The sequence below is a fragment of the Octodon degus genome, unplaced genomic scaffold (genome assembly GCF_000260255.1).
Source record: "Octodon degus isolate 3935 unplaced genomic scaffold, OctDeg1.0 scaffold00346, whole genome shotgun sequence".
Taxonomy (NCBI): domain Eukaryota; kingdom Metazoa; phylum Chordata; class Mammalia; order Rodentia; family Octodontidae; genus Octodon; species Octodon degus.
In genome coordinates, this window is record NW_004524922.1 from 826135 (window position 1) to 831685 (window position 5551).

General features: G+C 42.8%; 2 pseudogenes; one reads left to right on the forward strand and one right to left on the reverse strand.

Annotated features, from left to right (window-relative positions):
- Positions 1-1040: 1040 nt before the first annotated feature.
- LOC101565630 lies at positions 1041-1554 on the reverse strand (annotated as a pseudogene).
- A 1547-nt stretch (positions 1555-3101) lies between these two features.
- On the forward strand, positions 3102-3650 carry LOC101566030 (annotated as a pseudogene).
- Positions 3651-5551: the final 1901 nt, after the last annotated feature.

Sequence of the window (5551 nt, forward strand, 5' to 3'; positions counted from 1 at the left end):
GTTATCCCAGCTCTTGGGAGATTTGAAACAGGCAGGTCACTACAAGTCTAATCTAGTAGTGAGACTCTGAACATCCTGTAGACACTACCCTAAAAGAGAGAGAGAGAGAGAGAGAGAGAGAGAGAGAGAGAGAGAGAGAGAGAGAGAACAGGTAGAAACAGAGATAGACATACAGAGAAAACTCTCTGGTGTCTCTTCCTCTTCTTGTAAGAACATCAATGTACGTTCCCAAAGTAGTATTAGTCTAATCACTTTACTTAACCTCAATCACTACTGTAAGGAGCCTGTCTGAAGCTACCAATAGCTACATTTGGTGATGAACTCAAATGAAGTGTTTGAAGGGACACAATTCTTCCCATAACATCCCATCTCCCAGCTGCCCATACTCATCTCCTCATATGTGAAATTTATTCACCTCATTGAACAAATTTTAAAGAACACAACAAGTTCCACCCCAGCGTCAGCTTTAAACTCCAAAGGCTCTTTTAAATAAGGTGCGGGTGAGATTTATTGTACAATTTATCCCTAGGAAAAGTAACACTCTAGTCATAAACCTGTGAAATCATACATGTTGTGTGATTTTTTTTGAGTCCACCACATTTCTTGTTTTTAATAACATTTAGTTACACCATTTATAATTGCATTTGTTTATAAAAGAAATTAAGACTGGTTAGTAACTTAGTTTGGGCTTCCTTTTAAAATGGACAACAAAGGAACTAGTTAAGAGTTAACAAAGAATATATCTGCACTATATGCTGACCCTAAATCCAAAGCATAAAGTACAGATAATGAATTTCTTAAGCTAATAATCAACTTTTTAAAAAAAATCCTATTTTTTTTAAAGTAAGTACTAGAAATGGCTCTTGAAAACTAACTGTAGATGGTATTCTCAGCCCACCTTGTTAGGGTGGAGCCTCATCTTATATGACTATCAGATTTAGAGCTAAAAACCAAATGGTATCACAAACAAGTTGTAGTCCAGGGCAGTATCATCAGTTCCTCAACGAGACAGCTTCCACGCGTCCGTCATCCTTCTCCTCTTCTCGCTTTCACTTACTTTCTCCTTTCTTAAGGAAGCAAAAAATATGTATGTTCACCAGAATTCTGAAAGTCAGTTTGTACAGCAGTGAATGAGTAGCTTTGGCCTTTGGAATTGCAGTCACTTTCATCAGATATTTTCTTCATTCTGGGTCAAGGCGTGGTAAAACAGGGAGAATAAGATTCCCAAATGCAGAGTCTTGAGTTATGAAGCATCAGATGAATGTGTGTGAGCATGCTGCCAAGCTGCCTTCTGCTGGGCTGCAGTATGCTGCTGCTCGGCATGATCCTGCAAGTCCTTGTTCAGAGATGGCCTGGAGAGCGCAATACTAGCTCCTGGATGATTTGTTGAATATTGGTTCTGCATAAGTAATTTTCTGTTTTCTTTGTCCAGCTCTGCTAAGATTGCAACTCTAGTTTTGTTTTGAAAACCTTGTCCTGAAGAGCTTGCTGACATCTTGTTTTGCTTCAACTGTGCTCAGTAGCAACTGATCAGCCCTTTACCATCATCTTCTAGGAACATAAAACCCAGCAACCACCCCAAAAAGCTTCCAGGTGGTGCTTGCCTGTAAGCCCAGCACTCTGCGAGTCTGAAGCAGGAGAATGACAAGCTCTAGCCAACTCTGAGCAATTTAGCCACTTAGCAAGATCCTAAATTTTAAAAAATAGGAACGATGATTGATTCCTTCAGGACAGCACAGGATCAAAGGGGCTAGAAAGCAGACGCTAGCGTCCAACAAAGTAACAGTCAGGAGTTGGCTGCGGTTGAGGCACAGTGCGAGAGGCCACGTTATGACCAGAGGGGTTAGAGCCTGCTGTGAAAGGCTGTGAGGGGGCTTAGGGGCTGCTCAGAAGGTCGGTGGCAGGCAGTGGGCAGCGGGCTGTGGAGAAGGGACAGTGTGAAGACTCCAGTGCAAGGTTTGCTGGGTGGTCGCCTCCTGGCGGCAACAAAGACACAATGGGAGGTCAGGGCCTGGGCCACGCAGTGGTGCTCCAGGGAGCTGACAGCTGTCCGACTTACCTTGAATGTGAGGGCGACCTGGGGGGGGGTCACAGGGGCGCTGCGCCTACCCAGGCAGCAGTGTTAGGGCACCTGTACCAGCAGCACCTCCTCCGAGCTCCAACCTTCCCGCCCCCAAGTTGTGTGATTTTGAAATAGAAAGATAAGACAGGCATGGAATAAACATCACTCTTCCAAAAGAGAGAAAGAGAAGAAAGAAGTGCTGGCTACCAGCCAGGTTCAAAATCTTGCAAGATAAATTTTGTTATATTTTAAGGCTTAATGATAATTTTCCTTGTCTAGCAACAGTATTCTTCAAGCCAAGATGTTACATGGAGGATATTTTGGTTGAAAGATAAAACACCTTCATAATGAAATAGTTCAACTGTTCTAATGTATAGATGCAAGGGGTCAGAAAAGTTCCTGTACCTCTTCTCAGTTCTTGTTCCCTTTGCTCCAAACCCACAGGGTCCTTGCTGGTGTAATCCAGCCTCTAATCCTGGCATTCTCAGGGCTGGTTGCCTAGCCACACCCCAGGTGATCTCAGCACAAAGGGCTTTCTAGATTTTGCAAAGAATATTGCAAAGAGCCTTGAAGAAGAATATTTAGTTTCTGCCCTAAGTAGGTCATCACCGCCATTGTGCATGTCACATAATAGTAAGAAAGTGTTTTACTCTAGATTAGAAGCTGCAACCAAATATGAGGGTGAGAGAACTTTGGACACTGAAAATGGAACAACAGCTTGAAATAGAAGCAAATTATTTTATGGATGCATGTATTCTGTGAGAGTGGAAATAACTCCAATCATTTCATTGCTATTTTATTTTTTCTCATTAAAATGAATAAAAAATTAAAAAGAGAAATAACTCCACTGTATATCAAATCACATTTTCTTTATGTGCTACAAATTGTGCTGCTGTAAAGATGAGTGTGCATATATCATTATGATATGATGCTTTTAACTCTTTTGAAAAGATATTAATGTGGGAATGAAATGAACGCCTGCCTCGGAGCTGCTACCGCTGAGGTCTCTGACCAGTGTTGGTTCCCTGCATGCACAAGCATGGGGAGTATCTTTACAAACCTCTTCGAGGGCCTTTTTGGCAAAAAAGAGATGTGTATTCCCATAGTGGGCTTGGATGCTGCCAGAGAGATGACGATTGTTTATAAACTGAAGCTTGGTGTAATTTTGACCACTATTTCTACCACAGGTTTCAATGTGGAGGCTGTTGAAGAGACGAACATGAGCTTCACCATGGGGATGTGGGTGGTCAGGACAAGATTCGACCACTGTGGCACCACTACTTCTGGAACACCCAAGGCTTGGTCTTTGTGGTGGACAGCAATGACAGAGAGTGTGTAAATGAGGCCTGTGAGGAGTTCATTAGGATGATGGCTGAGGACGAGCTCGGGGACACTGTCCTCCTTGTGTTTGCCAACAAGCAGGACCTCCCCAATGCCATGAATGCAGCTAAAATCACAGAAAGCCGGGGCTGCACTCTCTACGTCACAGGAACTGGTGCCCCCAGTTCAGACCACTTGTGCCCCCAGTGGGGAGGGGCTCTAAGAAGGATGGGACTGCCTCTCCAATCAGCTCTGTAGCCAAAAATGAACCAGAGCCCCCTTCCACTCACTTACTCTTCTTCTCCATTCTCCACTTTCCTCTTATGTGGCAAATGCTGTGGTTTTGTGGTCCTGAGTTCCATAAACTGTCTCCATGTGTTGGTCACAGAGTGCAAGTATGTTCAGATGCAGCCTGCAGCAGGGTTTTATTTAATATAAATAGTTTCTCTTTCCACAGAGGTAGTTTCTGGTAGTCCTATGCAATATGACTCAGCTTTTTTATGGTAAAGAAAAAACCAATGCACTGTTAGTTCTGAGAAGAATTTGGATGCAGAGACACCTGGCCTGCAGAGGCCGCTGAGCTATACATTGATGTCTGGATCCATTTGGCTGTTGATGTATAACCCAAACTCTGTACACTTTGTAAAACAGTTACAAATTACAAGGTGAGGAGATCACTTGAACACACAGAAGGGAGACTAATCTTAGAGCAGTTCAGCCTGCTCATCAGATCAGCTGTTCCTCTGCATACTCCAGAGATGAGACAAAGGAATGCCATCCAAGCAACAGTCACAGTCAGGACCCTGTGGCCCACCTGTCTCTGTGTCACCTGCATTCCATACCATTGTGCTTGTACTCACACTCACATGTTCAACTTGGGATAGCGGGAAGAATTATGGGGGTACAGGGCCCACCCTCCCCCTCAGTCAGTGTGCAGCTGGAGTGGTAGCCTGTTCCCAGTGCCCACTTGAGACTTACGTTGGTCAAAGTGTGGGTCTCACCAGCAGGAGTGCATGCAAGCTGGGGTGGTTGGTTCATTCCAGAGCACAGTCCTGGTGTACCCCCACCTCCATGTGGGAAGTAGCTTCTTCCCTCAGCCTGAAAATGTCCATTTTGTCATCAGAAAAGATGACTTCTGCTTTTTCTTTTGTATTTTGATAGACACTGAAGAAGCTGGAGCTACTAAATTTGCAGAGGAAAAGTTCACAACTGGTTTATTTAATGCTGTGGAAACTCTTACTGCCTTCAGTATGCAATCAGTAATCAACTGCTTTGTATACTTGTTTTCATTTCGACAAGCACTGTTATTATAGATATTAGCATAAGGTCTCTTAATGATTAAAATAAAGAAGAAAAGAAATAAAATAGTGGAAGCCTGGGTGAAATGAAACTTCTAATTTTAGTTTGGTGATCATATTGATTTTCACAGTACTATACTGCCATAAAGAGATCAAGCTTGAGACAGTTTTAGGTAGGTGGAGGCATCTTGGGAAAGTATTTTGTAAGTAAAATAAATCAGATATATATTACAGTATTGTTTTCCTTGTATGAGGCAATGAAAGCATCAATGAGGCCCAAAATATATAACAGATATTGGGAAGAAGAAAGAAATTGTTCCAATCAGAAGGGGAAAGGAGGAGAAATGAAGTAAAAGTCAATGGAATGAAAAAATGGAAAGAAACCTTTTCAAAATGAGAGGGGGAGCAGGTGTTGCAGGATGGGAGGGGAATAGGAAAAAAAGAGAAAGAATTAAGATATGTTATACACAGGCACAAATTTCTTATGATGAATGTGATCAGTATGTCTGACAAATATAAACTAACAAAAGCAAAGCCCAAGAGACCTTCCATATGGTAAAAAGGGAAACTAGGCTTTTGTTATTTATTGTTATTTATTTTCTTTACTTTTCCATTTGAAGGATCAAAGCATATGCATTTCCCAGTACGTTTTCTGTGGATTCCACCAGTAGGAACGTTTCTAGATACTGTTTTGTTTTGTTTTTTAAAAATATATGTGGTTGCTGCAGGGTCTCACTAGGCAGCTCAGACTGATCCTCCTGCTTTCAGCCGCCCCAGCGCTGAGATTACAGGTGGGTGCCACCATGCCTGGACTCTGTGACTGGCTCAGCCTGGCCTGGGGGCAGGGCTGACACAGCATGTGGTACCTGCA